The 15,267-nt window shown below is 46.0% G+C and overlaps 1 protein-coding gene and 1 pseudogene across 1 annotated transcript in view; both read right to left on the bottom strand.

Annotated features, from left to right (window-relative positions):
* The window catches only part of ATP8B4 (ATPase phospholipid transporting 8B4 (putative)), a 5,389,235-nt gene that overhangs the window by 1,055,372 nt on the left and 4,318,596 nt on the right, over nt 1-15,267 (bottom strand). The window lies entirely within an intron of this gene.
* Nucleotides 14,012-14,760, bottom strand: LOC138504341 (GTP-binding nuclear protein Ran pseudogene; annotated as a pseudogene).

Below are 15,267 nucleotides of genomic sequence, written 5' to 3'. Positions count from 1 at the left end.
GTGACTGTGTAGCCTCTCCTCTTCCTTGTTGGGATGAGGTGGAGGGTAGAAAGTAGATAATACTAACTTTTGTCCCAAATGAAAATCTGATATGACCTTAGGTAAAGAATGAAGGTTTGACATCAAGGGCAATCTTAACCTAACGAAAAACCATAAAAGGTTGTTTTGAAGATAGTGCCTGCAACTCACTCACCCTACGGACTGATATTAGCACTACCAACAAGATGGTATTAAAGGTTAGAAGTCTTAAGGGACATGAATGGAGTGGTTCAAATGGTGCACACATGACAAACTTTAAGACAAGATTAAGGTCCCAAACCGGAACCTGAATAGGAGAGCGAGGGAACACATTAGTATTAGTGAGTCTCTTTAATAATTGTATCACCAAAGTATTTAAAATATGACGTTTCCTCAGGCGAGCGCTTGAAGATGGAAAGCACTGCCAAATAACCTTTAATGGTCCAAACCTGGAGCCCCAGATTGGCCAAGTACAGCAGAAAAGATAACACCTCCAGTGTTTTGCATAGCAAAGGGTCCACATTCTTATCCCTGCACCAGCTGCAGAATTTGTTCCAACAGCAGCAGTACAAAGACTTCGTAGCTGGCCTTCTGGCCGAAAGCAAAATCTCCATTACGTCATCCAGGAGGTCCCAATCCTTATACCTCAGACTCTCAGAAACTATGCGTGAAGGCTGAGTGTCTTGACCTCTGGATGGAGACCCCAACCCTCGTCTCGCAAAAGAAGGACCTCTATTTGTGGAAGACGCATTGGAGGGCTGATGGACATATTCAGAAGGTCCGGGTACCACGTCCTCCTGGCCCAATCGAGGGCAATTAGGATCATGGATTTCCTGAACTTTCTGAACCTCCTAATCACGTGAGGAATGACAGGGACTGGAGGAAACGCTTACAGGAGTGGAAATTTCCAGTCCACTATGTATGCATCTCCTAGAGCTCCTCTTGGGGGAAATTCCCTGGAGCTGTACAGTTTCCACTTCCGGTTGACACTGGTCACGAGCAGATCAACTTGAGGGGTTCCCCAAAGGGTGAAGATCTCTTGAAGGACTTCCTGAGCTAGTTCCCACTTCCTGAGCTAGTTCCCACTCGTGGGAGACTGTGCTCTGCCTGCTCAGAGCGTTCGCCGTCGTGCTCTCCTTTCAGACTAGGTGAACTGATGATAGTGAGATTCCTTCTTGGATTGCCCAGAACCAGAGCTGCATTGCCTCTCTGCACAGTGGTAGTGAAACTACACCTTCTCTCTTGTTGAAATAGTACATGGCCACTGTGTTGTCCATCATTATCATGACATTCTTTCCCCATACAGTGGGCAGAAAAGCCTTCAGCGCAAGTCTGATTGATCTCAGCTCCAAAAGTTTAATTTGTAGTTTGGACTCCGACAGAGACCAACAACAGCTGATTATCAGATCATTGGGGTGGGTTCCCCACCCTGTGAGTGAGGCGTCCGTAACTACTGTTATCTCACCCATGGTTGCCAAAAAGATTCTCCCTTCCGTATATTGTCCTCACAGGCCCACCACGGGAGATCCTTTGCAACACTGTTTGGAACCTGAAGTAGGTCTGACATGCTGCCCGAGAATTGAGACCATTGTGTCCTGAGAGCCCATTGAAAGGATCTCACTCTCAGACGAGCCTCTGGCACCAGGAAAAAGCAGGATGCCATGAGGCCGAGTTACCTCAAGAAGTTGAAGACCTGGAGACGCCGGACACTCTAAAATTTTGTGACCATCTGCAGAATGTCTTGAGCCCTCACCTCGGGTGGCGAGGTCTTTACCAAGGATGTATCCAGTACTGACCCAATGAACTGGATCTTTTGAGATGGTATCATTTGGGACTTCTTGTAATTGAGGGAGAAGCCCAGTCTGTGGAGAGAGTAGCAGATCACGCTGAGATGATACAGGGCTTGTTCGGAAGAGTCGTCCAGGTAGGGGTAGAGGTGAATACTCCCTCTCCTGAGACTCGCTGCCACCACTGCCATCATGTTGGTGAAAACCCTCGGGGGGAGGTCAGACCGAAAGGCAGAGTTTGAAACTGATAATGAAAACAGCCAACTGTGAACCTCGGGTATTGTCTGTGCTTGAGATGGATCGGCACATGAAAATAAGCCTCCTGAAGGTTGTAAGGAAGGCATGGTATCAAAGTAAGACCGCCACAAATTATCAGAGTTCAAGGTTGTTTATTGAACGTACGATGGGAGCAAGCTACGACCATCAAATAATAATAATACAGTCCTAGTGGAGTCTAGTCAAATAAAAAAGGACCTATGCTAAAAAACCTATTGCCAATCCTTATCGCTATGGTACAAAATAGTGTGGGATAATGTTCACAAAAAGAAAGAAGTGTTCACAAAATGATAAGTCAGGATGCTTAGACCGTGGGCCTCCCTTCCCTACATTTTCAGCACGTGACAAGGCGGATCACTCGACCACAGCACACTCCTGAGCTTCTTTGGCACAAGGTCACAGTTTTCTTCCCCAACATCAGGGCCTTCTGCGCCCAAGTCTCTTTGTGCAAAGCCTCTTGCCTCAGAGGACCTGATGTACCATAAACAACAAACAAAAGTTCCTTTTCCAAATAGTCAAGCCAGGCGATTTCCTCTTCGCCCTGGAACCCCCTCTGCCGGGCTCAGATCCTTCTTTCCCAAATAGCCTCCCTCAGTCGGGTTCAGACCAATCTTAGTTCGCAGGCATCCCTCAGTCGGGTTCACATTTGCCGCAACAATATCTTTGCGGTGAGTTTTACTGTACACCCTGGATCCCCCTCTTCCGGGTTAAGATCCCCTTTTCACAATTAGTCCCTCTCAGCCAAGCTCAGACCATTTTCTGTTCATAGGCAATTGAACTTTCGAATGTGCATGGGCTTCCACTTAACCTGCTGTAGGACCACTTCGATTTCACCGTTCAATAATCTTTTACACTCTTGTGGCAGAGGACTACTAAACAGGGAACTTCGAGAGAGCACACACGTGGCACCGGAACACTCTGTGTCTGATACCCATTTTGATTTTGCAGTTCAATCGCACAGTTCTTTGTACATACAATGTTGCCGCTTGCAACCTTGAGCGTCCCACAGTCCGGTCTGTTATCAGTCTCTCGCGACTCATCGGCTGTGCTGAACTCATTGACGTTGCTTTACTGTTGGTGTCAAGGATAGTACCATGGTAGCAATCGCTTCTCTCCGCCGGGGCTATCAATGCAGGAGGGCCCTGCATACCTTTCACACATGCTATACCACTCGTCAGCTGTAAGTCCTGGTCATATGTTTCTTTTCCTTGAGGCTCCTAGAAAGTTGCGATCCTTTATCGAAAAGGGAAAAGGTAATTTCCTCCTTGTCGTCCTCTGTGGTCTCGCTGCCTTTCTCCTCGATTTAAACTGCCATCTCGGGATAGCTGCTTCCTCATGCTTTTGGCCTTGCTCATAGTGTGCTTTCGTGCTTCGTCTTTTATCCGTGTGGGGAAGTCAGATGGAAGTCAGGTGTGTGTAGTTATCAGTAATTGCCTGACTCTGCCTGGCCTTTGTGTTGGGACATGTCAGTTATACTGCTCTGGTGTAAGTCCGTTGTTGCTCACAATGAACTGTCCGGGAGAAAGTGTTTGTGTCAGAAAAGGGGAGGGGGTTGAGTTTCTAGATATCCTACCTGGTAGGATGGGGAAAAGGTGTCATACGAAAGGGATACCACGTCTCCCCCTTCGGTGTTCCACCTCCACTCCCCAAAGACCCCCAATCCGGGTGATCATCTGCACTGGTCCTCCCCCAGGAACTGGATCTAATAGCAATGGCTGTGTCCTGGCCACCTGGATGACAGATCCCTGGAGACTAGCGGGTGAGACACCTTCAGGTTTCTCACAACCTCCAATGACACCATTCAATCCTGGAGCTGGAGGGCCTGAAGGATCTGAGAATGTCTGACCATCTTGAACTTGTTCTTCCAGAGGAACGTGTTCAAGTATCTCAAGTCCAAGATGGGTCTCGGATCTCCATCCTTCTTGGGGATCAGGAAATATGGAGAATACATCCTTTGTTCCTCTCCATTACAGGTACTGGCTGTATAGCACCTTTCACTAGCAGGGTCAACATTTCCAGCACAAGGAGCAGATCTGGAACCTTTAACGAACGGCTCCCGGTGGATAATTCTGAGGTCTCTGAATAAAGGGAAAGCAGTAACATTGGGCTAAATTTGTAATGCCCTGCCATTCTTTCAGATGCTGAGACAGTCTGCCTCCCACTGGGGTGTTGTGAGTCGCCAGAGAGGCCCCGGAATGGCCCCAGAGATGTTTTGAGGTGGCTGAAGCAGTGCCTGATGGTAAAGATGCTGCTGCTTGGTTAGGCTTTGCAACTCTGCCTCATCTATCATAAGGGAATCTTCTTTGGCCTCTTTGACCAGCCATTCCTCTTGCTCTTCCTACTGAGGAGTAGTAGCGAAAGAATCTACCCTCCAAGACGTTCCACTAAAGTGAAAGGGATGAGGCTGCCTAATAGCTGCACCTAGAGACTTGGCTGCTGCCTTCGAGGCCTGCAGATTCTCAAGTTTTTCACCAGCCTTGCTGCCGCAAAGATGAGACCTATCAAAAGGCATATTAAGGAGTCTAGACTGCACGTCTGGTGCAAATCCAGACTTCTTTAACTGCGCAAACCTGCGTATCACAGTGCTTGCTGCCAATGCTCTGCTGATGTTGTCAGCAGAATCCAAATCCGACTGAAGAGACACACACATGGCCTCTTTGTCATTTTTTACAATGGCCAAGAAACCGTCTCTTTCCTCCTCTTCGGGAATATGTTCAGCCACCATGGATATGCAGCCCATAGACTGTAAGTGAATTTCCCAAGGGCTGATTTGAGAGCCATGTTGCCAGCAGAAAAGACTTTCCTTGACCAGGTATCTATACATTTATCATCCCGATCTGGTGGGATGGTCGGATAGCCAGCCTGCTTGGAGGTAGCGGTTGCTGCTTGCATCACCAGACTTTCTAAGGTAGGATGTTTGGACAAGTAGCTGGGGTCACTACTTGATGGCCAATATTTCTTTGTCAAATTTGTATTGACTGCCATACTTGATTCTGGTGCTTCCCAATTAGCACTTCCTCTCTTTTGTAGAACAATGACATGAAACGGTCTTTGAGGATCTTTGTCCAGGATATCCGTGAGGTCATCCTGTTCGAATGGGAGGGCAGGTCTGCTCCATCCCAGATAATCAACTACCTTGGTCATTAATTGCCTGTAAGCGGCATCTCTGTGCTCATCTGATTCTGGCTTACCAAAACCCAACTCTGGTGTAGTGTCCACGCCACTGGCCACCTGTACATTTTCATGCAGGTCCTGTAACCTAGATTCTTCTGATATGAAGCTATGAGGAACATTTGGAGCGCCCTACTGCAATCCAAAGGGTACATCATCATCATCAGATGGTTTGTTGTCCTCATTAATGGAAGTGATTGACTTAAATAAATCCTTCCTAGGCATAGGAATTAAGGTTTTATCAATTACAGGCAAAGGCATCAATGGCTTGGAAGGTTTTGGGCCAGATGCCGATAGAGTCACTGATCTCTTCGATGAAGATGTCTTAGACATCGATGACACTGGTGGCATTGATGGCATTGCTGGCGTCAATGACTTTGTCGACTTGTCCTTGGAATTTGTCCGTGATGGACTTCGATGGCTCGAAAGATTCCTCGATAACTTTTCATTGTGTCGAGGCCTCAACGGCTCTCACTAGGAATCTGGCCTTCGTGCCTGGTTCGAAGGACGGCAGGATTTGGCTCGAGCCCTTTCTTTACCAGCTTCAGAAGGCGCGATAGGAACATGCCCTACTTGCTTTGAGGGTTTCTGGCTCTCAGAAATCTTAAGCATTTCTTACCTGAATGATTCCCATTCAGCCGGAGTAGAGGCCTTAGTGGGGCATGATATAGTCCTCTCTGGAGAGGAGAGGTGCGAGGATGACGAAGTAGGCGATTTGTGTTGCTTTTTGTTTGATTTCCTCGACGATGACGAGGAGTGGTGGGAGCCACTCGGTGACCTGGACCTTTTTGTTTTTTTCCATCGAGGAGAGTCATCTCTGGCTTTGTCGGAAGAAAGTTTTTTCGACAGGGTAGTTGAAGGGGATTTTTTGGGGAGTCTACCTACTGCCAATTTCGCTTTGAGTTCCTTCAGAGCTTTTCATGTCAACGATTGACCCCGAGACACCTCAAACATACTCAATGTGGGTCCATCAGCAATATCTTGGCGTCGCAGTATTGGCACTTTTTAAACCCGGTCTTCAGGGGTTGTCGGAGCCGAAGACAAAGACATTTTTTGATAATTCTCGAATAAATATCTGAAGCGTGCCATAGATCACAAAGCGAAAGCTTACTCACAAAAACTGTAGCCAATGGAAACGGTGCGTGCTATATATACCTTCAATTACATCATCCTCGAGATGGAGGCCCACGAGGCACATCGAGTAGACCGCATTGACGCACAGTGCCCTCTGCCGAAAAAAAGTCCAAAGGAGCTGTAGCTGGATATTGGAGATATCAAAAGAGGAGGAATATGTATGAGTACACAATCCATTTGAAAATGATGTTTGAGCCCTATTCGAATAAGCTCCAATAGCAGAAAGATAATATTTGCAGGTATCAACCTTAACACCTGAAAATACTAGATAGGACATGAAGAACATAACATTATCAATTGAAGCCTTTAGAGGGTTAAGACTGCAGTCTACAGCCCAATGTCAGAAGTGCAAACGTTTACTGTGATTTAGTTTTCTTCTTGAAGCTTTTCTGGAGGGTGACATAATCTTCAGATTTTGTTCTGATAAATGAAGATGAGCGAAGGTCAGTTCTTCAGGGGCCAAGCCTTGAAGCTCAGTAATTGAGGGGAGGGGTGAAGCACCTGTCCCTTCTGTTGAGTCAATAGATTGTCCAATATTGGATAGTCTAACTTGGAAGTCCCTGCTAGTTCGAGGAGATCCAGGAACCAAATCCAGCGTGGTGAGAATGGGGCTACAAGAATCATTGTGAGATTCTTGTACAATATGAACTTGAGTTACATCTTTGGCTGCCTCGTGGTACCTGTATATGCTAAATCAGGAGCCCGTGCCAACCAAGGTAGGAGGGGTTAACTACATTTGGCTTTCGTGGCTAGGAAGGAGTTGTGTGATACCCCAAGGGTGTGACACACATTTTGAACTGCCTTTTTTTGATAACTTGGGCCAGAGTGTGTCAACCTGTTTACGAGGGCCACCTTATTCTGTGCTGTCCAACGTGGGGAGGAGGAGCTTCCCGGTACCCAGAAGCCACCCCCATGTGGAACAACACAACCCAGCAAATTTTAAAACACCTACCACCATTCTTTTCTAGGGTTGGTTTCCCCAAGGAAATTCTGACGGATCAGAGATCCAATTTTATGTGTAAGCTTATGGGTGAAGTCAAAGAATTACTAAACATTACCACCTTAAGAACCTCAGTTTACCACCCCCAAACGGACAGATTGGTAAAGAAATTCAACAAAACCCTTAAAATTATTTTGAGAAAATTGGTAAATGAGGATGGGAAGGACTGGGATAGCATGATGCCATAGGCCCTATTTGCAGTAAGAAAGACCCCTTAGGCATCCACCGGATTCTCCCCTTTTGAGTTACTCTACGGTAGAGAACCAAGAGATGTCTTAGACATGCTCTGGTAGCCCTGGGAAGAGAGAGAAGGGGCCCCCATTCCCCTCTCACAAACAGCTACCCGATTGCAAGAGCACATGAAACTCATCCGGAGTCTAGTCCACGCTCCCATGGAGAAAGCTCAAACAGAACAAAAGCGCAGGTATGACAAGAAGGTGAATTTAAGATATTTTTCAGTAGGACAGAAGGTCCTCTTACATACCTCTGAAACTAAACTTGTCTCAAAGTGGCATGGGCCCTATGAGGTGCTAGAAAAAACAAAAACCTGTACCTATAAAATAGCCCAACCCGACAGAAAGTAAAAGACCCACCTCTACCACGTAATCTCCTAAAGGAGTGGAAAGTAAATCCTTCCCCCGCCACCTCTTCTATATTGTCTTGTTTGGTACCTGATGAGATAGACAACTCTGAAATTATTCCCCAATAACTATCTAAGCAGAAACAAGAAGATTTGAAAGCCCCTATTATGGCATTCCCTGGTGTATTCTGTTAGAGACCAGGATGTGTACATCGTACTTATCATTATATCAGAACTCCAAAGGGAAAAGTGGTAAATTTGAAACCATATAGACTCGCAGAAGCACGAAAACAAATATTGGCTCAGGAAGTTAAAAAAATGCTGAATGCGAACATCAACATCATTGAGCCCTCTTTGAGTCCATGGCCCTCCCCTATTGTGTTGGTAACTAAAACCAATCATTCTTTGCGGTTTTGCATAGACTTAAGGCAGGTTAATGCCATGTACACCTTTGATGCCTATCCTATGCCATGCATCAATGAGTTAATAGATAAACCTGGAAATGCCACATTCCATGCAACCGTAGATTTAACCAAAGGGTTATTGGCAGGTCCCAGTACATGGACCTGATAAGGAAAAGACAGCTTTCTTGACACCAATAGGACTATTCAAATCCAAAGTCCTCCCTTTTGGACTGCATGGGGCCCCAGCCACTTTCCAATGACTTATGGACAGGATATTAAAGCCTTACTGTGATTTATGTGTGGCCTATATTGACGACACAGCCATTTATAGTAAAATTTGAGAAGACCATCTTTTTCATCTTCTTATTATCATGAGAACCCTCAGAGAGGCCGGCTTATCTGCCAATCAATCAAAATGTAGCTGGCTCAATCAGCTGTGAAATACCTAGGCTTCTTTGTAGGGAATGGCAGTGTCTAGCCCCAGAAAGAAAAAGTGAACGCCGTCCTAGATGCCCCCACACCCAAGACCAAGAGAGATGTCAGGGCATTCCTAGGATTGATTGGTTATTACCGTAGGTTTATTCCAAAATGTTCAGATAGAACAGCCAGATTAACAGACAAGCTAAGAAAAGGCTGAACCCAAGAAGATTCATTGGACTGATGAGGATGATGCATGTTACCACAATCTAAAACAAACCTTTTGTCAGAGCACAATCCTAAAGGTAGCAGACTTTTCAAAAGCATTTGTGTTAAAAACTGATGCCTCTCTCACAGGTATAGAAGCAGTTTTGCGCAAATATACCAGTGAGTAGAACACTCCATCCTATTTACTAGTCATAAACTCTTCTCATGTGAGAAGAACTACTCTGTGTTGGAATTAGAAGCCCTTGCCATCAAATGGACAATTGTCCATCTACAGTATTACCTTCTAGGGAGAAGGTTTGCACTTGTCACCGACCACTCACCTTTAGCATGGATAAGTCAATGAAAGGACGCAGACCCTTAATTCATGCAATGGTTCTTAGACCTGCAACCCTACTGTTTCACTGTGGAACACTGAAAAGGTACAGAACAGGAGAACGTCGATTTCCTTTCCCGGTTTCCCTGTGAAACAGATGCAGCTACATTGCATAAGGGAGAGGTATGTGAGAAACCAGAAGGTGTCTCACCCGCTAGTCCCCGGATATCTCTCTATCATGTGGCTAGGGCACGGCCATCACCTTTGGATCCAGACCCTGGGGGTTGACCAGTGCGGGAGGATCGCCTGGGCGAGGGGTCTTTGGGGGTGGGGGTGAGGTAGCTGATGGTAAAACGTTGTATTCCCACTTTTTTGTTCATCAAACCCATCCTATTTTGTAGGATTCTCTGAGGTCCCAATCCCCCCCTTTTTACACAAACACTGGGTCAAGGAAGAGGGTGACTTAGAGTAACAAGACTAACTCTCATACAGCTTACTGGACATGTCTCGCTAAAAGGGTCAGGCAAAGTCAGGCACTTGACTCCAAGTGCATACACCTGATACCAATTAACTCTTCTCACAAGGATAAAAGGCAGAACCTAGAGACACACTCTGAAAAAGGCAGAACACCAATATGAGCAGAACTTTCAGGATGAAGGCAAACATGCTGGAGCAGAGCGATGGGCCAAGGGAAGAGAGCAGCAGGTTGAAAACCCCAAGAGTTCCCTAATGGAGGTTGTTGCCTCCAACCGTCCGAGACACGTGTAGAAAGCCAGTTCCCACAGCAGAAGGCTGCATTGTGTTTCAAGGATGCTAGCAAGCCTCCCAAGTGAACGGCAGAGTTGGGGAGACGAGGCCATGCCTTTGATACTAACCTTGACTCGTGAATGGGAAATCGCAAAACCAAGAAAGAAACGCACACTGGCGGTGACACTGGTGTGCGTTAAAGAATATTTGAAGTTGAAACATAATGGCGCAACTGAAGGCTGCACACGTGTGTATGAGAGGTTGAGAACAACTTTTAAATGTTTACATAAAGCAATTTCAATTTATTTCAAAATACAAATTATGATATCAAGTCAACATGCATTTCCAACATATTCATTTTTCTGATAAAATAAAACTCCTGTTCAAATATCTCCCTCACACACATGTACTCACACATTCATACTCTATTCATATTTCTCCAAATTTGCAATAGGTTGCAACAAATGTAGCCTAGTGAAAGTTATTATTTATAACATGTTTGTACACTCCTTTCTTGGAATGGTGTGTCCATCTGTTAGACAACAGATGATGTTTGGTCGACACGTGTTTCAGTTGGCTATTTGGGCTGCAAACTTTGGCTCTTTCTTATCCCAAACTTCTTCAGGACGGAAGCTGAGTACAGGTTATGTCTCACTTCAGGGTACAGGGAGTAGGAGACATCATGTATAAAATCAAATAAAAAAAATAGCAGCCTATTACCACCATGTTGGGTTTTTGCCATTCTTATTTCTTTGACAGTTGCACAAGTGATTTATGCATATAACTTTTTAATTGTTATATAAATTGGACTCACCTCCAACATATATCTAGGAGGAAGTCTAAAAATAATGGCCCAAATCCTAAGAGCTCAAGCGTATGGATAGCTTCCCATACTTGCCAACCCTACCGATTTAGGCGGTAGGATACCTCTTTTTAAGCAGTCCTACCGCCTACCGATTTAGTGGCAACAAATACTGATTTTTGTTTTTAAAAAAACAATAATAATTTTATTTATTTTTTTACACAACAATCTGTAGGGTTGGCAAGTATGCTAGTAGGGAGCCTTTGGTCCTTCTTCTGACAACTAATCCTGTTGTAAAACCAAGGAACTAGCATTGCCTCAGCTATGTCCTGTATATCTTAAGCCCCTCCTCTGGTGAGGATTGAAGGACCTTATGGCACCCAGACTCCATGTGCTCGCTCATCCTGCAGCAAAGGTTCAGTGAATCTTGGGGATTCATCTTTCCTCACAGTGATTCTTGCTGAGGCATTGCTCGGAAATCAGACCAAAGGCCAATCCAGGTGTTATGCATTTGATGATTCATACAACTCCTGATATCTATCCCCATGCATTCATTTGAGTTCCAACAGCCACTGGGGCCTTTCCATTCATCCTCCCAGCGGGGGGACAGAAGAGCCTGTATTGGTTTCTCTGTGAGAGGAAAATGAATGGAAAAGGCTAGCCCATTGGACCCACCAGATGTTTTGGCCACCAATTCCCATCAGCCCTAACCAGCAGTGTCACAGGTGAAGGATCATGGGGGTTGTAGGCCAAAACATCTGGATGGTTATTGGTCGCCCTTCACATGCAGTGCTACTACGACCACCTGTGCCTAGGGATTGTGGAATGCAGTACACAGATCTCAGCAGCTTTCGGCAGGATCAACCAGTCCATTCACACAAACAGACTCTTCGACCTAGGCATCAGAGACACTGCCCTTAGATGCATCTCCTCTTTCCTCTATGGCTGCTCCCAAATCATTTTCCTCCTTCCTTTCTCCTCTGACCCCGCCCAGTCCCCCACAGAGTCCCTCAGGGGGCCTCCCTCTCCTCTTCAACCTCTACATTTTGTCCCTCCTGCGCTCATCCGCTCCCACAATCTCCCTGTTACAACTATGCCGATGACGCTCAAATCACCTTCAAGATCCCCTACTCCCTGTCTTCACCCCTCCCAGATCTTGCATCTTGCCTCTCAGACGTAGACCGCTGGATGATGAACAACCACCGCCTCCTCGATCCTGGGAAACTTGAAATCCTAATCTGTGGCTAAACAGCTTTCTTTCCCCAACGTACCTCATGTACCTTCTCGCGCCTTGGAACACTTGTGTAGAGGTGCGTTATAAATGCCATATCATATCATATCATGGCCGCCTTCCATAGGACCCCTGCCACTACATCGCCCTCTGTCAAAAACCGAGAAAGCACCTTTAACTTGTACTTGACCCTCCCGCGCCACATCTCGCGCCACATCTATGCTGTCTCCAGATCATGCACCGTCGACCTCCACATTCTCAAACAGATCTTTCCATAGCTCTTCTATCCGGTTGCCAGTCATAGGGTCGAAAACAAAAGGATCGAAAAAACAGGTCGAATTTTTTATTTTTCTATTTTATTTTATGGCGTGGGGTTCCCCCCCAACCCCCTGTTTTCTTTATTAAAAACATTTTTTTACCAACCCAAATTTAAAAAAAAATATATAAATAAATAAAAAATTCGACCCTTTTTTTTCGATCCTTTTGCATTCGAGCAAAAGGTCATTCGATCCTTTTTATTTGATCCTTTGACTGGACACCCTTGTACCCCTATAAAGTCTCTGCAATCATGGCCATCATCCTCTCGCACCTAGACTTCTCCAATTCCCTCTATCTAGGGTGCCTGCTTTTCAACTCAGAACGCTCCAACAGATCCAAAATGCTGCAGCATGGCTTCTCCCCTAGAGAACACATCTGCCCCACACTCAGGGTACTTCACTGGCTGCCCGTAGCCGACAGGCCTCCTTCAAAGCCATGTGTGCCATCCTTAAAAATGACCCTGCTTTCCTCCAAAACAAACTCACATACTCCCTCCCCACCCGAATACTCAGATCAGGTTCAACACACCTCCTGGTAGTCCCCCCACTTCAAGTTCTCCACACTAGGAGGAGCCTGCTTCTGTGTCCTTGTACCCACTTTCTGGAACTCACTTCCCCTGTCTCTCCATCTCAGTATGGATCACCTGGCTGTTCCCTCATGCATCCTGAACCCTCCCAGCACTCCCCACAGACTCTAGCACCAACCGGCAGCCAGACCCCGGCTACCTCCTATCAGCCTTTCAGCTACCATGCCTCGTCTCTGATTTATCTTTCTGAGCTCTGCCCTCTGCCACCTTCCCCTAGGCCACCGCCCTCATCCGTAGGAGTGAGGAGGGCATCTAGTAACCTGCACATGATGAGAATTCTGAGGGTGGGAATGGTTTTGCACTCAACGGACTCTGAGGGTGGGCATTGTATCACACTTAAACGAACCTTTAGGTCAAGCAATTGGAGCAATCTGGGGTTTTAAATATTTTATTAGCCAATATGTGGACATTGGATCCGTGTGAGTCCAAGCTCTCCAACATTTTAATTCCCATGTTACAAACCATTCACAACGCAATCTATTTAGCTCAATATTCCATCTCTGCACACACCCCGGATGACAGCTGAAAGCACCCAAATTATCATTTTGCCAAACCAATCAAAATGCAAAGCTAGAATTGGCGTGTAAAAGTGGCATCCGTTTGGACACATATGAACCAGCTGCAACTTGTATGCTATGTTCCAAAGATACCAAAGCTAGCGGTTTCACCAGCTTGGATAGCACCAACAGTAATATTTTAGACTACTATATAGTATCTCGAAGTGCCCCTTTTCCTAGCGGAGGTGCAAAAGACGGACAGGAGTAGGAATGACTTGTCAAATAGTTAACATCTGCAGCTGCAGACAAGTCACTTTCACACTAACCAGCAGAGCAACAAGTTCTTTCAAGTAGCATGTTTAATACACAGGGTAATGCACTAGTGTCTTTACAGTGCCACAGAACCAGAAAATCAATTAAAACAAACAGAAAACAGTATTGGGGGTTCCCCAAGAACTGCATCCTTAAAAGAAGTACTTACAGTGTATAAAAATTCACTTGCTTAGGTATTTGAAATACAACTTTATTATGGTCTAAACGAAAAAAAGGAACGGGAATGACAGTAACAAACAGGGTTCACCACTGAAGTGATGTGACTGTAGCAGTCTTTAAATTAGATTTGAAACTTGAGGGTTAAAGTAATTGCAGTCCAAAACAGCTAAATACGCAGGTCCAAAATATGAAGGAATTAATTTTACTGCCACATTCACTCCGAAGCCCATTCATCTCCTTCAGCATCCCAAAGATTAAGCACATGTTCTGCTCAGCTAGATAATAAAGTGGCAAACACGCTGCACCATCGACATCACAGGACAGTTGCCTATAAAACTAGACTTCTGACGCTGGGCTCCAGCCGCACTCCCTCACAGATCGTCGTCTTCATCTGGCAGTGCAGTGGTTTGGGCAATCTGTACATTTTGTTCATACTGTGCTGCCAATGCTGGGTCCATAACACCTTCAGGGGGGTGCGAAGGCAGGCATTGCTACAAACTCCAAGTTGGGATCACCCATTAGCTTTCTTGCAAGCCACAGGAAGGGTTTTTCAAAGTTGTAGTTATTCTTTGCAGAAATATCGTAGTACTGGAGATTCTTCTTCCTGTGAAAGACCATGGATTTCGCCTTCACCTTCCTTTCTTTAATGTCCACTTTGTTGCCACAGAGCACAATGGATATGTTTGCACAGACTCGTACAAGATCTCGATGCCAGTTGGGGACATTCTTATATGTGACTCTTGATGTGACGTCAAACATGATTATATATTTTTTTGGCCTGGATTTAGCAGCCTGTTCAGCCATGGTTGCAGGGTGCGCAAGTACACAGAATCCCAGGAACGTTCTTCAGTGGGGATGTGTCCAAGCTGCTGCTTTTATAATGGTGTGTTCTTACTGGCAGCAGTTAGCAGGCCAGTGCAACCTCCCCAGACTGTCAGAGGCGCCCGTGAGATCCGCTCCAGCACTTCTGGATATCAACAGCCACATGGTTCACTGTACCTCAGCTCCCGGTGCCAGTCGTCTACATGCTGGGGGGAGCCGCTGAAGCAATGGCGAGCCACTCCTCCTAATGAGTTCTGGCAGGTGTGAGCTTGCGCCAGGAGCCGGGGGGAAACTGCACATTTCAGCCCCGCCCTGCGCGAGTCTCGCCACTTCCACCTGCCTGCAAGTGCAATATGCTATTTTTTCAGCGTAGCTGCACAACGCAGCGCCCCTTTCCCCGGCACCTGCTACATACTTGCCAACCCTACCGATTTAGGCGGTAGC

This window comes from Ambystoma mexicanum, chromosome 11 (assembly GCF_040938575.1).
Source record: "Ambystoma mexicanum isolate Mex_15411 chromosome 11, UKY_AmexF1_1, whole genome shotgun sequence".
NCBI classification, from domain to species: Eukaryota; Metazoa; Chordata; class Amphibia; order Caudata; family Ambystomatidae; genus Ambystoma; species Ambystoma mexicanum.
The sequence above is the reverse complement of the archived record's forward strand: the minus strand, read 5'-3'. Positions and strand labels throughout refer to the sequence as shown.